Source organism: Sarcophilus harrisii, chromosome 4 (genome assembly GCF_902635505.1).
Source record: "Sarcophilus harrisii chromosome 4, mSarHar1.11, whole genome shotgun sequence".
Classification (NCBI taxonomy): domain Eukaryota; kingdom Metazoa; phylum Chordata; class Mammalia; order Dasyuromorphia; family Dasyuridae; genus Sarcophilus; species Sarcophilus harrisii.
The window spans coordinates 32,506,002-32,526,329 of NC_045429.1; the positions used below are offsets into that span (position 1 = coordinate 32,506,002).

Below are 20,328 nucleotides of genomic sequence, written 5' to 3' on the forward strand. Positions count from 1 at the left end.
GTCCCGGAGTGCCCGGCGCCTGCACGCCTCGCGATGCACGGATTAACTGCCTGCCGCCCCGTCCTGGGTCCCCCCCCGGGGCAGCTTGATTCACACTCAAGCCTGCCTGCGTCCTTCCGAGCTCGCAGTGACCGCGGGACCGCCGGGCTTCTCCTGCGTCCTGTGAGACGCGGATTCGAGCCGGGGAGCCGGGACGCGGCTGCTTGGCGGCGGCTGCAGTTGGCTTTGGGGAGGCTGCCCCGAGCTTGCGCCTTTCTCCGCGCTCGCTTTTCCAGCCTGCGGTTCTCTGACCCTCTCGGCTGATCTGCCGCCCCCGGGGAGCGTCTCACAGCTGCTGGGAGAAGCTCGCGGTGCTGGGTTCCCGCTTCACTGCCTTTGGATCCACCGTCCTTTCCGCTTGAGCTGGCCAACTTCACGGGTCTCCGAGCGGGCTCCGGGTTTCCCTGGGGGTCACCCTGGTGCTCGCTCCTCTTCCCTCTCGCTGATATTTCCCGACGCGCGTGGCTCGGGACCTTATTGCTGTCATTTTCCTCCCGGGTTCTGATTGTCTCATCATCATTTCTGTGCCCTTGATCGATCGATTAATCAGCATAAATTTGGAGACAATTAGGGTATATCTCTAGGGGAGGGATCATATGACTTCCAGGTCCACATGTTGAGGGAATCTAAACTCTCTTCTGTGCGGAGTTAATCATCCAGGAGTGGGACCGATATATTTGGTGCCCCATGATGTAAAAAGACTCATCCACCTGATGTTCCGGGTACCTGTATGTAGTTAGTGCCTCCCATAGAGGACAGCAATCCTACCTTCTTCCGAGCGTCATTTATGCAGGAGTAGAAAGCAGAAAGGATAATAACTCACATTCGGGTAGCATTCCAAGCTTTGGAAAATATTTTGCGAAGAAATGGCAAAAATCTGGACAGCACTTTTTTTTTTTTTTAACCTAGTATTTAAGGTCCCTTCCTGATGATTTTGTTGAATTGAGATTTCTGACTGCATCAATTTTGGGTGAACCTAATTCTTGGGCTAAGTATTGATTATTAATAGTACGGTCATATAGCAGAAAAAGTTTGATTTTCCTTTTAAATGAGTAACCCTTACAGCCGAATGGGGTACCTGGAACTTTCCCTTTCCGGAGCAAAAAAAAAAGTAGTCAGAATTTTAGGTGAAGTACTCCTGAGAAGACCAAAGCAATACTCTTGGGTCTCTCTACCCTGACTCACTCAGAACAATAAGGGCAAAATGATCATAAAACGAATTATCTTTGTTTTTCCTTATTAGTGTGGCTTTTAATAATTAGTGTCTTTCATTAGTTCTGTAGATATTTTTTGATCAGCATTATTTGGCTTCCTTAGGAAACAGCTTGAGGTTGGCATAGGAGTCAGGGAAATAATTCTTACCCCCTTATGGGCTATTAAAATAAAATTGATTTCATGCCTTTTGTTAGCAACATCCTTTCAGCTATGTCTCTTAGAGTTCTCAGCTTTTGGCTCTCATTCTGCATTGTTTAGCATTTCAAGGTTTCAGCATTTTTTTTTCCCCTTTTAGTTTGAGTCTTTGTCATTTGTCTGCTTTAATTTTTCCTGTTTTGATGGGATCTGAAATTAACCGGGCAGTTCTTAAAAAAAACCCCCAAACTCCCAAAACCTAAACCCCAGCAACTGCAGCTTCAATGACTATCCTCTTGTGAAACAAACTTGGGACCCCCCAAATCAGACTTATTGGTGCTAGGAACCCCAAAGCTAAACTCTAGGGGATTGTGATTGTTATGTTGAATGATATCCAGCAGGGGGAGTATAATATACTCCAAATGTATAAGGTGTAGAAACTAATTATTATAGGGTATTAAATGTTTCAAAAATTAAAAACCATGGATGGCTTTATCTCTTGGCTAATACAAAGTTGCTTTATGGACGTACACGTCACAAAGTTAAGGATACAAAGTTTATAACCTCAGATGTCACTGAAAGAGGACAATAAACGCTTCCAGGGCAGGCGTTATTGTCTGAAAAAATGCATTTTTTATTGATATCTTTTGTTTTTACAGCAACTACATTTCCTCTTACAGCCATTCCATAGAAGCAAGAATTTATTGTATCTTTTTGCATGTTGATTACACTGTTGATACTTTTAGTGATCTAAGTTATATTAAGATAATTAATAATTATTAATATGAGCCAATATTAGCTTAATAATAGCCAATATAGTGCCAGCCATTAAGTACTTTGCAAATACCTCATTTGATTCTCACAACTACGCTGGGAGATAGATGCTGTTACTATCTTCATTTTACAGATGAGGAAACTGAGATAAAGTAACATGTACATGGTTACATAACTAGTATCTGAAGTCATTTAAATTCAGATCTTTTTTGACACTAGGCTCAGCTCTTTTTCCATTGTACTACTTAACATAAAAGATGAATTTTTTTTTTTTTGATGAGGCAATTGGGTTTAAGTGACTTGCCTAGAGTCACACAGCTAGTAAATGTTAAAGTATCTGAGGTTATATTTAAATCCAGATCCTCCAGATTTCAGAGGGCTGCTCTGTTTGCCCTGCTTTTCTTTAAAAAAAAAAAAAAAAAAAAAGTTATGTACAAATAGACCCAAATCTGTTATTTTATTGTTACTGTGAATTCTTGGTGAGGAAACTATTTTGCCAGTGCAGATATCCCATATATATCTTAAGAGCCTATTGCCACGGAGTAGTTAAGTAACTGATCCAGCCTCACTTTGCCAGAATTATGGGTCAGAGATGAGACTTGAAATCTTGTGGATTCTGGTGCTTTATATCAGGCTGCTTGAAAGTGAATTTCTGTAACTGCACTCATGGCTTAAATACATCAGGGAGTTTTTGCTCTAAAGAATCTTATTACAAATCCTTTTGTGAACCAAAAGTCATCATTCATGTAAATCCTGATGTTCATGTGTTAGGTAATGTGAGATAGAAGCGTAATTCCAGGGCTTATCTTAGGTCACATTATTCTAAATGTTGGCAAATTCCATTATTATTTATGATGATCTCTAAAGAATTCACATCAGGCGTATTCCAACTGAGTTGACTGATGCTTTTGCTTTGTACAGGCTATGGGGTTGTATGTGCTTAATCTGAGTGTGTGTGTGTATACCTATAAATATAAACTAAAATAAATAAATATAAAATAAAGAAGTACATATATATACACACACATACACATCTTTGTATTTGTCCTTCTCATCCTCCTCCTCTCAGTCGCTGTCTCTCTGTATCTCTCTGTCTCTGGGTATCTCTTGAAGCCCCCCTACAGTTTTCAGGGCTGCTGTTCTCACTCCTTTCTGAGATTCTCAATTGCTTTTGAGTTTGATTCACTCACCAAGTGGCCAAGACTTGCATCATGAATTTGCATTAAAAGCAACCAAATCAGTTTCTTCTCTTTCCAAATCTGTTTCAGGCTCAGGCTTTAAAAATAGAGTTTTGCTGAGGATTCAGCTTCCATAAAGTCTTAGTAGTTTAACTAGCCAACAGGGGTCAGGATTCCTTACTTAGCTTGAAGCTCTGGTGACTTGCTGAGATTTCTTTCCCCATGCAATGGGGGAGTTGGGGAGGGGGTTTGTGGGCAGGAACCTGGCAAGGCTTTGTGCTTGAGAGAGAAATTGGGAAACCGATCCTCCCACTAGTTGGGAGCTTCCTAGAGCTTAACCTGACTTTCCTGACAAGAGGGCCTGGTTACATCTTGTAAAAAGGCAGGTGTTAATTAGCCAAATTTACAAGGTAAGTAGCTTTGACTGCCTGCATATTTGAGGGAAGAATTTAGGTCCATGAGCTGAGGCCAGAGGAAGATTTAAATATCTCTTACATGGGCTGGGAAGTGATTAGTCTTGACTTCTTTAGGACCAAAATGATTCCTAATTTCCAGGGTTCATAAATCAAAGGAAAGTTCAGAATTCTAGTTTAAACACATTAGACAGGGTCAGCTGGAAAACTCAAGAATTCCTGTTAGGTATTTATTACAGCCCTCATATTTTTGTCCAAGAATCATTGCTGATTTCTGACGCGAAAAGTACTTGAGAATATATTTTGAAATCATAGCGGGCTCTATTCCTGACCCATTATTGGGTTAGGCAATCATTAATTCCAATCTCATTAGTTAATGGAAATTTTTTAAAGATACCTTTAATGATTTTTTTCCTGAAATTCTTTGATATTTGTCCACTAGAAGGACTTTTTTTTTTTTTTTAATTTTGGAAGGAGGGAATATAACTTTCATCCAAACTGGTCAAAAGAAGGCAGAAAATACACACACATGTGTGCACATACACACAAGTTTGATATAGAAAGTCATTCAACTCAAGGTTACAGATAGGTTGTTAATTTAAAGAATTAGACTAGAGAAAAGGGAGGTGGTGAGACTACTGAAATGGAATACTGTGTGCATTTTAAATTGCTGTATTATTAATTAAGTTTGATTTTGTTACAAGAGATTCTTTCTGGAGGTGGAATGATCTAAATATTCAAACGCTAAAACAAAACACCAATAAAACCTAGCTTTTGGGAAAAATCATTGGAAAATGTTTTTGAGATTGTTAAGTACTTTTTGAAATGTGTCTAACAGATGAAACTGAAAAACTTTTTTAGGGATTACAATTTCCAAGCTGCCGAAGATATAGCCATGGACTGACCCTTTCGTTCTTTCCAGTGTGGAGGGAGATATACTTCTGTCTGCCTGGGAAAAATTGTGGGTGCTTCTATGACCTTGGGAAGGAGTAGGGCCACTTACCAAAGGGCTAGTAGTCATCAAGATGGAAAGACAGAATGGCTGTGATTCCCTAACTATATCTTGACATACAGAATTGAGAGAATTGCTCCAGGACTGGAGCCTGGCCCATCCGATGTGATGTTCCTGATGAACTCTTTTTATAGTTGAACTATGACAACATGACTCTGGAGGTCTCTAAGGAACAGACCTGAATTTATTTCCTGGTCAAAATTCCAGATTTCTTGTTTTCTTTTTGATTAAAGAGTCCCTTTTAATCACTTGGACCATTTTTTAAAGGCTTCTGCAGGTTTTATTTTCACTTAAATGCAAAGTCCCAGCTAAAGATTTAAAACCATTTTTTAAAAAGACCATGAGCTAGGCCAGTAATTTTGGTCACTGTTGAAACAGAGAGATAAGTTGGAAGGGAATTTAAGAAAGGGAATAATCATCAGTCATTTTTGAGGAAGGCCCCTGGGGTCCACTTGGGACATTTTCTGCATCTTGGAGTAATGTACAGCTCACTTGTTTAAGAAAAAAAAAATTTTTTGGCAAGAACATTTATATTTATCTCTTTTATGCTGAAAACTCCTTAAATGACCTTAAATGTTTTTAGCAGCTAATCAAAAGGTAGGGATAACAAGGCATAGTAGAGAGAGCTAATCTCAAGGCCATATAACCTGGATTCAAATGGTACCTCTGATGTGAATTTACTGGTTGCCTAATTGTGGACAACTGAAAAAAAAGAAATTCACATGATAATTTAATTATATATTTAAAAGGAATCACAGGTTGTACATAAGAGATGTACTGTTTCATGTGCTATCATCTTCCACAATTCATGCCAAAGTGCTATGTTTCTATGTGCTCTAACCTCTATATTTATTATTTATATTTACTTAGTCTCCCCCATTAGAGTATAAATTCATTTCAAATAGGGATTGTTTCATTCTTTGTACTAATCTCTAGGACTTGGTACATAGGTTCTTAATAAATACTTGTTGATTAAATATTTTCTTAATTTATTATTAATGATTTTAAACTTTCTTTTAAAATTTTGAGTTCCAGATTCTCTTCCTTCCCCTTCCCCCTCCTCCCTCTTCCTCTTCCCTTCCTCTATCCACTGAGTAATTAAACAATATGATAATAAATATGAAATCATGAAAAATCCATATTAGCCATATGGCAAAATAAAAGCAAAATATGAAGAAAGAAAGAATTATATTTCAATTTGTACTATTCAGTTCTATCTCTGGAGATGGATAGATTTTTCTTTTTCTTTTTTCATCCCGAGTCTTTTGGAATTGGCTTGGATCACTGTATTGATTGGAGTAGCTAAGTCTTTCACACTTTATCATCATTACAACCTCATTATGCACAATGACTTCCAGTTCTTCTCACTTTACTTTGCAATGGCTTGTACAGGTTTTGCCATGCTTTTCTGACTGTCTCCCTCTCCATTTCATGTAGCACAATAGTACTCCATCACAATCATATACCACAGTTTATTGAGCCCTTCCCCAACTGGTGAGCATCCTTTTGGTTTCCAGTTCTTTGCCCTCACAAAAAAGAGCAGCTATAAATAATTTTACATATATAAGTTCTTTTCTTTTTCTTTGATGTCTTAGTAGTAGTATTGCTGGATCAAAGGGTATACAGTTTTATAGTACTTTGGGCAGAGTTCCAAATTGTTTTCCAGAATGTTTGCACTCGTTTACTCCACCAGCAGCTTATTAGTGTAGCTTATCCTCTTCAGCATTGTCATTTTTTAGAGGTGTAATGGGGAACCTTACAGTTATTTTAACCCGCCTTTCTCTAATCAAGAATGACTTAGAGCATTTTTTTAAAAAAATGACTTGATTTCTTAGTTTTGTTTTCATACCTTTGATTTCTTTTGAAAACTACCTCTTCATATCTTTGACCAATTATCAATTTGGGAATTTTTTTTTATAAAATTGACTCAGTTCACTATATATTTGAGAAATGAGGCTTTTATCATTGCTGTAAAATTTTCATTGTCTATGGTATCTTTTAGCGATATGTAGTTTCCCATATTACCTCTTTTCATTAGGTCTAATTTTGCTTTTGCTTTGTCTGAAATCATGATTGCTACTTCTCTCTCTATATATTTTTTACTTCAGCTAAATACTAGATTTTGCCTCTTTCCTTTATTTTAACTCTGGCTATGTCTTTCTCTTTCAAGTGTGTCTCTGTAAGCCACATATTATTAGATTCTGGTTCCTAATCCATTTTGAACTATACTTTCATTCTATGGGTGAGCTTATCCATTCACAATTGTGATGACTGTGTATTTCCTTTCAAACTATTTTCTTCTGTTTATGTTTCTCTCTCTTTATTCTGTCTCTCCTCTAAAGTTACTTTTGCTTCTTATTGCCTCTACCTTTCTTTTTATCACCCCTCCCCCTGTATCTCTTTTCCCCTTCCCTTCCTCTTTCCTTGTTCAGTAAGGTAGACTTTCTATACTGAATTGAATGTGTTTATATGTAGCTATCTGTCTATCTATCTGTCTCTGTCTCTCTATGTTTCTGTGTATCTGTCTTTCTGTCTATTTATCTACCTGCCTGCATGGCTGCTTGTCTGTCTGTCTATGTCTGTCCATCTATCTACCTGTCTGTCTGTCCATTATCTATCTGTCTGTTCATCATCTATCTATCTGTCTGTCTGTCTGCCTGCCTGTTTGTCTACATCTGTCTGTCTATCTGTCTGAATATCTCTTTTCTCTCTCTAAGCCAACTTGGATGAATGATGTTTATGCATTGCCCACCACCTATCACACTCCCTCCCCTCTAAAAGCTCTTCCCTGTGCACAATTTCCACTGTCTCTCTTGCCCTTTCGCCTTCTTCCAGGGCATTTTTTTCTCATCCTTAGTTGCTTCCTTTTCAAGTCATCCCAACATAATTGACTCACGTCTGTCCCCTCTGTCTATGACTTCCCTAATTCTGATAAAAGTTCTTAGGGATTACACGTGTCCTATTTCCATATAGGAATGTAAACAATTTGTTGAATCCTTTAGAATTAATTACTCTTTTATGTTTACCTTTTCCTGCTTCTGTTGAGTCATTTGTTTGAATGCCAAATTTTTTATTCAGTTCTTGCCTTTTCATGCTTGGGAGTTCTTTATTTCATCGAGTATCCATTTTTTTCCTGAAGAATTATGCTCACTTTTGCTGGGTAGGTTATTCTTGGTGGTAATCCTAGCTTCTTTGCCTTCTATAATAACATATTTAAGCCCTCCATTCCTTTAATATTTCCTTCTAAATCTAGTGTGATCCTGACTCTAGCTCCGTGGTATTTGAATTGTTTATTTCTGTCTGTATCAGTGTTTTTTCCTTCACTTTGAATTTCTGGATTTTGGCTATAATATTCCTAAGAGTTTTCATTTTGGGATCTCTTTCAGAAGGTAATTGGCAAATTTTTCAATTTCTATTTTATCTCTGGATCCAAGATATCAGGTTAGTTTTCCTTTATAATGTCTTGAAATACAATGTCTAGATTCTTTATTTGACCATGACTTTCAAGTAATCCAATAATTCTTACATTATCTCTCCTTGAATTATTTCCCAGGTCAGTTGTTTTTCTGATGATGTATTTTAACATTCTCTCTTCCATTTTTCATTCTTTTGACTTTGTTTTATTGTCTCTTGAGTCTCACTGAATGATTAGCACATCTCTCCTTGCCTAATTCTAATTTTTAAGGAATTATTTTCTTCAATGAGTTTTTATATCTCATTTTCTATTTGGCCAATTTTACTTTTAAAGGATATTTTCAATGAACTTTTGTGCTTTTTTCCCCACCATAACTTGAATTTTATTTTTTAAGATTTTATTTTCTCCAGTAATTTTTGTGCCTCTTTTAACATGCTGTTAATTCTCTTTCCATAATTTTCCTGCATCACTCATTTCTTTTACCATTTTTTTCTTCTACCATTCTTCTCTTTCTTTTAAAAACTTTTCTAGGAATTCTTACTGGCCTTGGGTCTAATTAGCATTTTAATTTGAGGCTTTGCTTATTGTTGTTTACACCTTGTTGTCTTTCTTTAAATTTTTGTCTTAGACTTCCTTTCCTCTGTAGTAACTTTTTAAAGGTCAAGTTCTTTTTGTTTGTTGTTGTTTGCTCATTTTCCCAGTCTACTTCTGGACTTGGAACTTTATTAAAAGTGAACTCTGCTCACCTGAGGATAGGGAGGTACCATACCAAATTTTAGAAATTTTTGTGCAGTTATTTTCAGGTACTTCCAGGGTGGTATTATCCTCGGACAGGTGTGGTCATTGCTTTCCTGAGTTCTGGTCTTTTTTTTTTTTTTTTCATGAAAGCTTTTTATTTTCAAAATATACACATGGATAATTTTTGACATTTACCCCTACAAAACCTTGTGTTCTAATTTTTTCCCTCCCTTCTCTCCACCTTCTCCCCCAGTTGGCAAGTGATCCAGTATTTGTTAAACATGTGCAGTTCCTCTATACATATTTCCACAAATATCACTGAGCTCTGGTCTTTCCCCAGTAAAGTCCCTATTCCCCTGCAGCCACTCTGCAACTATGACCCAGAACTGATTATGTGCAGTAAAGTTGCCCATCAGCGCCAACTGTATGCAGTGTCTGGTATACCTGAAAAAAGGAACTTTGCTAAACAAAGTTTAGCAGATTTTAGTCCTTGAACTTTCTGTGGAGCTGCAATCAAGCAAGGACTATACCTTTGGAAGGCTTTGTGTATGTAACTGAAATAAAGTTGCTTGTCTTCTGAAGAAGGGAAGAGGGATAGAAGAGAAGGAGAATATTTGGAACTCAAAATTTTAAAAAGTGATTGTTAAATTTTTTTATGTGTAATTAAGAAAGATTTAATGAAATAAATGAAAATATTTTTAAAAGGTTTGGAAGGTGAAATTTTTAGCAATTTTAATGGATATGTCTCAATGGATAAAGTGGGGTTGTTTCATAATCTGATTTATTTTCTACTCTATGTTACGCTGTTACGGTTATTGAAGATGGAAAGAATATATAGGGCCATTTTGCAGATGACTAGATTCTCTTTTATGTGGTGTTTCAGTCATTAATGTCCTGATTGATGCCTTTGAAATGTTCTTGTTTTGAGAACCCTGGTTCTCAAAAATAGGTGTATAATTAACTGTATGACTTAAGGAGGGTCATGTAACCTTTCTGCGTCTCATTTTTTTCATCTGTAAATTGAGGAGATTGGATTTTTTGGTCTTTAATGCTGTCTTTTCTATTTCTAAATCTATACATTTAGACTTTCATTTTACAAGTAGCTATAGATTGTTAAGAAGATAAATTTATTTGAAGTACAATATGAGTGGCTTAGTTCTTCCAAGCTTCCTGGGAAGGTGACAACCCAGACACTTGTATAATATTCATGCAATATTGTTATTTAGTATGGGTTCTCTGCTGGGTGGATGCTTCCCAATCCTTTCCCTGCCATTTAAGAACAGACATCTCATCTTGTTAAATTTAACTCTGTATTACCGAGTTATAGCAGACACTTGTTTTCAAGTATTTGATCAAGAAGTCATTGGGAAGAGGGACTTAATTAATCCTGTGATGTACTAGAAGGCAGAGACCTGGGTACAGTGGCTGGAGGCAGATTTTGACTTAACAGGAAGTCATCAGATGGACTGATCTGCCATGTAAGGTACAAAGTACCTGACTACCTGGAGGTGGCCAAGGAGGGGAGGCTAGATTAGAAGGATCCTTTGTTATTCTATGAATCGATGAGTAAGATTAAATCCACCTTTGAGGGGAAGCACCTCTGACTCATACATTTTGTTTTGTTGCAGTCTTCACTTGTGTGTGTGGGAGAAGTTTCTGAACTCCTTAATGTATATATTTAGTATTGCTGATTTACACTTTTCAACAAAGTTCCCAGGCAAATGAGGAAGTTGTAATTAATAAGCTGAAGATGCCTCTTTCTTTGGTTTTCTTGAATTTTGAATGACATTTGCTTTGTTGTTGCTGTTCACTTGTTTCAGCCATGTCCAACTCTTCCCTATTTGGGATTTTTTTGGCAGAGAAACTGGAGAGACTTGCCATTTCCTTCTCCAGCTTATTTTACAGATGAGGAAAGTGAGGCAAATGGTTAAGTGACCTGTCCAAGGTCACACAGCCCTTAAGTATCTGGGGTCAGATTTGAACTCATGAAAATGAGTCTTAATGAGTTCAAACCTAGTGCTTTATGCCCTGTGACACCACTTAACTGCCCATGGTATTTGCTACTTGCCTTTTCCCCTGTATCCATGGTGAATCGAGAAAAAAAAAAACTACAATTATAATTTCATAAAATAGAATATCAGTCCATTTTTCCAATTAAGTCAAAATTAGGATTTCCTCCTCATTAATCATTATTATTAAATAACATTTACTTATATTATTATATATATTTACCATTATATAATACTATATATGTACGTATATAATAGTATTATATTAAATAACACCTGAGTTAAATCCCACTTCTGATGCTAAGAAGCTGAGTGACCTTGGGCAAATCAATTATCTTCTTAGAGATTCAGTTTGAGGAGGCTGGGCTAGTTGACTTCTGAGCTCCTTTCTGGTTCTGAATCTATGAGCCTGTGATAATAATAGCCAGTCTTTATATAGCACTTTAAGGCTGGAATAGTACTTTGTGTATATTATCTCACAGCTGATTTTCAAAACAGATCTGGGAGATATCGTAATTTCTACATTATAGTTGAGGAATCTGAAGCTCAGAAAAATTAAGTGACTTGTTTAGGATTGCTCGATTAGCTACTATTTACAATTTCATTTGAATTCAGTTTCTTCCTGACACAAGGCGTAGTGCTTTGTGAAATAAATGCTATAAGTAATGGGGACAAACTAGAACCATAAGATCAGGGATGAAACAAGGTTGCCCACTGTCACCATTACTATTCAATATTTTATTAGAAATGTTAGCTTTGGCAATAAGAGAAGAAAAAAACGAAAGGAATTAGAGTAGGTAATGAAGAAACCTTATTATCACTCTTTGCAGATGATATTATGATATATTTAGAGAATTCTAAAGAATCAACTGAAAAACTACTAGAAAAAACTCACAACTTTAGCAAAGTTGCAGGATACAAAATAAATCCACATAAATTATCAGCATTTTTATATATTACCAATAGAGTCCAGCAGCAAGAGATACAAAGAGTAATTTAAAATTTTAAATAACTGTAGATAATATAGAATAATTGGGAGTCTAAATCAAAGTCAGGAACTATATGAACACAATTACCAAACACTTTCTACACAAAGTCATGTCTAATCAGAAAAATATCAAGTGTTCATGAGTAGGCCGAGCTAATATAAAAATGACATAATATATAATAAAAATGACAATACTACCTAAATTGATGTACTTATTCAGTGCCATGCCAATCAAACTCCCAAGAAATGATTTTACAGAGCTAGAAAAAGTAATAACAAAATTCATCTGGAAGAACAAAAGTTCAAGAATTTCAAGGGAAGTAATTTTTAAAAATGCAAATGAAGGTGGCCTCGCTGTATGAGACCTAAAACTATATTATAAAGCAGCGGTCATCAAAACCTTTAGGTACTGGCTAAGAAATAAAGTAGTTGATCAGTGGAATAGGTTAGGTTCCTAGAACAAAATAGTCAATGACTATAATATTAATGTTTGATAAACCCAAAGACCACACCTTTTGGGATAAGAATTGCCCACTATTTGACAAAAATTGCTGGGAAAATTGGAAATTAGTATGGCAGTAACTGGGCATTGACCCACACCCAACACCTTATACCAAGATAAGGTCGAAATGGGTTTATGATTTAGGCATAAAGGGAGATATATCATATCTGGGATAAATATATATAGATATATATACACACATATACATATATGTACATATATTAATAAGCAAATTAGAAGAACAAAGGGTACTCTGCCTCTTAGATCTATGGAGAAGGAAGGAATTTGGGCCAAAGAAGAACTAGAGTATATTATGGCATGCAAAATGGATAATTTTGGTTATATTAAGTTAAAAAGTTTTTGTACAAATAAAACCAATGCATACAAGATAAGAAGAGAAGCAATAAACTGGGAAAAAAATTTTACATTCAAGGGTTCTGCTAAAGGCCTCATTTCTAAAATATATAGAGAATTGACTCAAATTTATAAGAATTCAAGCCATTTTCCAATTGATAAATGATCAAAGGAAAGGAACAGACAATTTTAGATGAAGAAAATGAAACCATTTCTAGTCATATGAAAAAGTGCTCTGAATCATTATTGATTCGAGAAATGCAAATTAAGACAATTCTGAGATACCATTACATACCTCTCAGATTGGCTAAGATGACAGGAAGAAATAATGATGAATGTTGGAGGGGATGTGGGAAAACTGGGACACATTGTCCACATTGTTGGTGGAATTCTGAATGCATCCAACCATTCTGGAGAGCAAGTTGAAACTATGCCCAAAGGGCTATCAAATTGTGTATCCCCTTTGACCCAGCAGTGTCTTTCTGGGGCTTATATCCCAACCTGTATGTGCCAAAATATTTGTGGCAGCCCTCTTTGTAGTGGCTAAAAACTGGAAACTGAGTGGATGCCCATCAATTGGAGAATGGCTGAATAAATTGTGGTATATTGTCCTATAAAAAACTATCAGGAGGAGGGTTTCAGAAAGACCTGGAGAGACTTACACGAACAGATGCTGAGGGAAATGAGCAGAACCAGGAGGTCGGTGTGCACGGCAACTATATGATGATCAATTCTGATGGACATGGCTCTTTTCAACAATAATTCAGGGCAGTTCCAATAGACTTGTGATGGAGAGAGCCATCTGCACCCAGAGGGAGAAACCAGAGGGAGGGTGAGAACTGAGTGTGGATCACAACATAGTATTTTCACTTGTTGTTGTTGTTGTTTGCTTGCATTTTTTTTCTCATCTTTTTCCTTTTTTGATCTGACTTTTTCTTGTGCAGTGTGATGATTGTGGAAATATGTATAGAAGAATTGCACATATTTAACACACTTTGTATGTATACTTGCCATCTAGGGGAGGGGTGGGGGGAAAGGGAGGAAAAAATTTTGGAACACAGTTTTGCAAGGGTGAATGTTGAAAATTATAATATCTTTTGAAAAGAAAAAGTTTTAATAAAAATACTATTTAATTATTTCCTTCCTTTTCTTCTCTCCTTGGTATCTCCTTTTTTGCCCACCCCCCAAATTTATATATTTAATTGTTTTCTTAATCTGACCTTTTCTTCCCTTTCTCCCTTCCTCCTCTAAAAGTTTATTAGCAGCCTATGTGAGCATTGTCCTCTCCCCTCTAAAGCCTTTGTCCTCATGCTGGCATGGAGATCACTCAGTGCTGACCAGGGCAGTATAGGCAGAACGTAAGCGCCTGGTGCTACTCCTGAGTGACCAGTGGCGTCTCTATCGTATCTAACAAGCATAGCTTATTTCAGAAAGTCTCATCACCAAATTTACTAAGCACCATTTATTAAGTCAACAAGAGGGTTTTACAGTGCCGGGAAGGGAGAAATCCCCACTGAATAAATAAATCAGTCCTTGTGGAAGGCAGGGGCTGCCTCAAGTTGGCAGATTTGGTTTGTAAAAAATTGGGATGAGATTGTTCCCTGACTGTGCAGGGAGCTCTCTCTACTATGGCAGATAGGCAACCTGAACTACCTTTGTCTTAGAGAAGGACTCGGGGCACTCACCGACTTACTTATGGCCGGGATGGGTCAGAAGCAGAATAGGACCACAGCTATCCCTGGTCCTGGTTCGTACCAAGCTGCCTTTCACTGAGAGATGGGGATCATCATCAAACTGGACTCAAGTTGTTATTACCTAAATCATCAAAAACAGGGCATCATATTCCATCCAAGACAAGCGGGACTGCTGGGATCAACCCTTTTAAGTTGAAGGGACAAAGCATAGTTTGGTTCCCCAGTAATGTAGAAAGAGTAATCAATCATGAAAAGAACATACCTATTGCCATCAATACAGGTGTTAGTCTTACTATTGCCTTCTCACTTAATCTTCTTTGGGGAGATTAAGCTGTGTGGTTAAGAGGCTTGGTTTAATAAAACTAGAAGAGGAATATTATTTGTATTAAGGTATTGGACTTGGCAAGTATCATAGCCATGAAGATATTGCGCTCCACGCCACCTGTTTCCAATTATGTATCACAAAACAGTGAAACAAGCCAAGGAAAATGATCATTTTGAGGTTGGAGCCTTGGAGGAGGGAGTGTTGGGAAGAAAGGGTCGTAGATACAGTTGCAGAGAAATTGACATTGGCTTTTAGATTGGTCTCAAAATCTTAAGTGTTGGCAATGTTTTTCTTATTTTAAGGCTTGGAGGGAATCTTCTGTTCTGCTGCTTGTTATTTCTCAGATAACAGACGGAAAAGTCTTTGGGTGGTTTTTGCCAGCTCCTGAGGAGTTGAGTTTCAGACAGGCAAGCATTTATGAAGCACTTACTATGTGCCAGGCTCTGTAATCTGTGTGTTCCCAGTTGTGGATCTGGAAAAGAATTGGAAGAATTTTTAAATCTTCACCCATTTTGTAACCACCTATCATCTAGCTGGAGATACAGTGAATAGAGTCAGGAAGTCCCGAGTTTAAATCTAGCCTCAGATATTTACAAGTTGTATAATCTGGAAATATTACGTAACCTCTGTCTGCCTAAGTTTTCTCATCTGTCAAATGGGGATAATAATACCACATACCTCCCTTGGTCATTATGAGGATAAAATGAGATCATATTTGTAAAGTGCTTTCTATACTTTAAAGTCCAAGTAAATGCTAGTTATCATCTTCATCCTCATCATCATGATCATTATGTCTTCATGCTTTCCCTTCACAATATCTCTTGAATCAATTCTTTCCTCTCCATTATTATTTTTACCATAGCTAACTCCTAGACTTCATTATCTCTTGCCTAGATCATTATAGCAGCAGCCTTTTAACGGATATTGTAGTTTTAATTCTTTCCCCTTTCTAGTGCCTCCTCCACAAAACTGCCAAAATAATCTTCCTAAAGTATAAATCTAATCTTATCATTCCTCCCTGTTTTGTGACCATCTGAGGTTCCCACTTGTCTGTAGGATAAAATATAAACTCTTGTTTCTAAGATAAAATACAAACTCTTGTTTCTAGGATAAATTACAAACTCCTCATTAAATATTAAAATATGAACTCCAAATAAAATAAAATACAATATGAATTCCTTATTAATTTTTTTTATTGAACAAAAACTTACCTTTCCTCATTTTTTCTCCCCAATGAAAGAAAGAAAAATCATAGCCCTTGTAACAAATCTCAACTTGACTTCCAAGCTACCTCTATACTAACTTTTTAAGCTTATTGTATATATTTTTTGTATTCATTTGGCATTCCAGCCAGATAAGCCTTTTTTCAAATTTTTTTTGTTTGCTTTTGTGAACCCATTCGGGGTTTTCTTGGCAAAATTATGGAACAAGTTTGCCATTTCCTTTTTCCGCTCATTTTCCAGAGGAGAAAACTGAGGCAAAAAGGTGAAGTGACTTACTGAAGGTCACACAGCTGGTAAGGCTTTGAGGCTACATCTGGTCTTCCTTACTCCAGACCCAGTTCTCTATCCGCTGCAACATCTAGCTTCCCAAAATTTGGCATTCCCCAACCCTGGACCATTTCCCCTTCCTCTCAGTTCTTAGAAATCCCAATATTCCTTCAGACTCTGCTCTTGTGCCATTTCCCATGTGGAAACATTTCTTGATCCTCTTAGTGATTGCTCTTTACCTCTTTCTCAAATGATCATGTGTTATGTGTTCATCTGTTCACCCGTTGTGTCCTTCCACTTAATTATAACCCTGAAAGGACAGGAAATGGTTTTCATTTTGTTTTATTATCCCTGGTACCCAGTTCAATGCTCAGCACAGCATGTGCTTGTTGGATTGGACTGGATGTTGGATAATAGTTGATGTCATCATTTTTCAATGCTATATTTTTTACCACTAAATTTTTTTTCTCTCTTTTTAATTAAGGGGCAGGGGTGGGAAGGAGGGAATAGGAAAAAGCCTAACTGGGAGTATCAGAATTACTGGGTGTGATAATTTCTATCAATGTTTATCTCAAGAAATCAGCCTTTCTCAATACCTCCGAGTTTCAGTATTTGAGATACTGATGATAATTGAGAAATTTTCTCCTCTCCCACTACTAAAAGAATACTCCCAGGGTTCCTTTCCCGTACAGACCTCTCTGTCAGTGGTTTTCAGACTTTATAGAGGGACATTCCCTGCTTAAAGATGTAGCCCCCTTTTTCTTAATACAAGCTACATAAATAGTTTTCCCCCTTTTCTTCAATCTACACAATTTCCCCCTTTTTCTTCAATCTACACAAATAGCTTTTCCCTTTTTCTTCTGTCTACATAAAGTTTTTCCCCTTTTCTTCAAATAATCTACAGTTTTCCCCCTTTTCTTCAATCTACACAAAGTTTTTCCCCTTTTCTTCAATCTACACAAATAATTTCCCTCTTTTCTTAAAACAATCTATACAAATAGTTTTCTTGGTTCACATTTTATTAAAATAAAAAGTTATCATAATTTTAATAACATCCAAATGTTAACACCCCATAAAAGAGAACAAGAATGTAATTAGTTGCTGTGCAGCATTCACCAGGATGTCAGAGGAACATGGATTGAGACGTGGACAGGACTTTTTGGGTTATTTAAGTCCAACTTCCTCAATATACAGTTAAGTAAAGTTTGGCTCAGAGAAATGAAAGGACTCAGGGACAGAATGAATGTTTTCTGTCTCCGGTCCTCCAAATTTCCACTGCCATGTTAACCTCCCAAAGGTCTAGTGGTCTCCCTAGCATCCCTGTGGATGTTGGATACGAGGGACCAGGATGGGGAGGAGGAGGTAGAAGAGGAAGTAGTAAATAAAATTTACAATTTTATATTGTCCCTAGTAGTGGGTTCCAAAGGGTCTTGACTGTCAGACATTTCATCAGGCCCCAGAAACCCCCTTAAGTGCCCATTTTTGACTGCTAGCAGACCTTTCCATGTCTGATCCATGGGGGTTTTCATGGCAACTGACCCTGCCTCTTGTAGGATGGTATTTCTAAGGGGATATTCCATCCAGTATATTACCATAAGCACATAACCTTAATCCCCCTCCATCTCTGCTAGAGGATCCCGACCTTTTCTTCTTATGGGTGGGATGAGATAGTTGTTCTCTGTTGAGAGAATTTGGGGGTAGGAAGCAGGGAAATTAAATAGCAAACAATGAATGATCAAATATTGGCTATGTCAGAGAATGGGATTCAGGTTGGACTGGAGCCATTCCTGACGGACCCCCAAGGTCCTTCCACTTTAACACAGTGTCTAGCATATATAGTAAACATTTAATAAATTCATGTTGACTTTGAGCTCTTGGGGGTGGAATCACCTTTTTGTTGTTGTTGTTGTTGTTTTTTAAAGCAGCCCCTACTTGCTGCAATTTCTGTCTTCTTGAGTTTGTCCTTTAACCTACTTAGCTACAACAATGTCAAACTAAACACAGCCATAAAAAAAAATGGGAGGAGGAGGGAAGAATGAAGGGCAGAGGGGCAGAATTTCCAAGTGGTACAAATATCTTCCCTTGGCCCTGCTCCAGTTCCCATAGACTTGGGCTGCGTCTTACTGAGCATCTGTCCTGTGACCGTGCAAAATCAGTGACATCTCGTCTGGGTGTATTTGCAGTTTTGATTGGCTCTCTTCGTTTCTCAGAAAACTGATTTATATATTTATTTTTGCTTTTTATTTTGGGTAAGGAGGACACTGAACTGAGATTTGCATTAATATTTGGGATAAGTAACTCTTCTCTTTTTCACACCTGTACTTTGACCTTTAGTTTGTTAAGGAGATGGTCCTGTTAATTGTGCTTGGATGATAGATTTAGAGTTGGGAAAGACTTTCTATTTCTAGTTCATCTTCTGCTCCATTTCATTTTTTTTTGCCCCTTTTTTCCATCAAAATGTTACCACAATAATGTTGTACTGATAGTTTACAAAGTATCTTCACACAAATCATCCATATACATCTAGAAAGAATAGAGGACAAGTATTACAACCTCCAATTTTTAGAGGGGGAAACTGAGGCTCACAGACCTGGTCCAAGATCATGTGGCTGGTTCGAGGCAGTAAGATTTTCTTTCAGTCTAGTGGTCTTTCCTTTGGATTGGCCATTCCTCATGACTGGAAAACATTCCCTCATGATCTCCTTTTATTATAATCTCTTGTTCATGTTTATAATCTCTGGTTCATGGTATTTAATAAAAGCTTGGTGTTCAATTGATTGATTTCCATACTGCCTTGAGAATGGCTCTGGTCCTTGACTTAGTTATGGGCTTTTTATTGCTTTGGTTTTTTATACCTGTGATGGAAGGGGGATACAATCTTATAGCTTAGGCAGCTTTCCCCATTATTTATTCTTTCCCAATTATAGTGTCTAACAACCAGACAGACTTCCAAAGATTAGCCCTGTAAACTGTATTACTTCTGTTCTCCAATCCTCCAAAGAGCCATCTTTCTCACTGGCAGATTTATGTTCTGAGCCGGGCACCCTCACAGTAGACAGGGAAGCTGACATTGCTTTGTTTGTAGACACACTTGAAATATGAAGCATCGAATTAGCAATATTGTGTTCAAGGTGAGACAGCCTAATGAGGAGCCCCTAGGAGGGGGTCTGAGAACTGCCCCGTGCCCACATGCTGCATCCTAGCAAGTTTGCAGCGTGTGAAGGAGAGCTTAAGAGAACCAGGAAATGGAAGGTTCTTTTGGGAAGTGAATGGAAAGATGGAGACATACACACACGTGTGTGTGTGTATGTATACATATAATATATATACACATATGCACATGTATATTTAGAAAGATAGGCTATGTGTGTGTATATACATAATATATATTATTTATATATATTATGTATATACACACACTTATATATTTAGAAAGATAGGCTGTGTGTGTACATATAATATATATAAGTAATATATATTATACATACACACATATTTACAAAGATAGGCTATATAATATATATTATATATATATATATTATATATATTTAGAAAGATAGGCTGTGTATATATAGATATATATTTATACACAAAATATATGTATTATATACACATACATGTATGTTTAGAAAGATAGGCTGTGTGTGTGTGTGTGTGTGTGTGTGTGTGTGTGTGTTATAGACCAGTCATGAGGAGGAAAGGGGGATAAACAAACAGCTTGAATGTTCCATAAGTTCCTTCAAGATGTACAAATGCTTAGAAGGCTTGTAACCTATATCCTTGGGAGGATCTTTGGACAAATATGGTTAAGAATAGCATAGGATGACAAAGCAAGTCTGGATTGTGATCACTGCCTTGATTTAAAGAATACCTTTGTCCCAAGTTTGTTGAATTCTTGACAAAGCAAAGAGAAAAGGGGTTGAAAAAAATAGTAGAAATATTTTGGCTCAGAAGGCAGGACTCATTGGAAAATGTTGGGAAAGATTGAAGGGAAAAAGAAAAGGGGATGGCAGAGGATGAGATGGACAGATGGAGTCATGGGAGCAA

General features: G+C 37.1%; 1 protein-coding gene across 4 annotated transcripts in view; it reads left to right on the top strand.

Annotated features, from left to right (window-relative positions):
- TGFBR3 (transforming growth factor beta receptor 3) overlaps positions 1-20,328 on the top strand; it is a 215,004-nt gene that overhangs the window by 847 nt on the left and 193,829 nt on the right. The gene's annotated exons all lie outside the window — the stretch shown is intronic.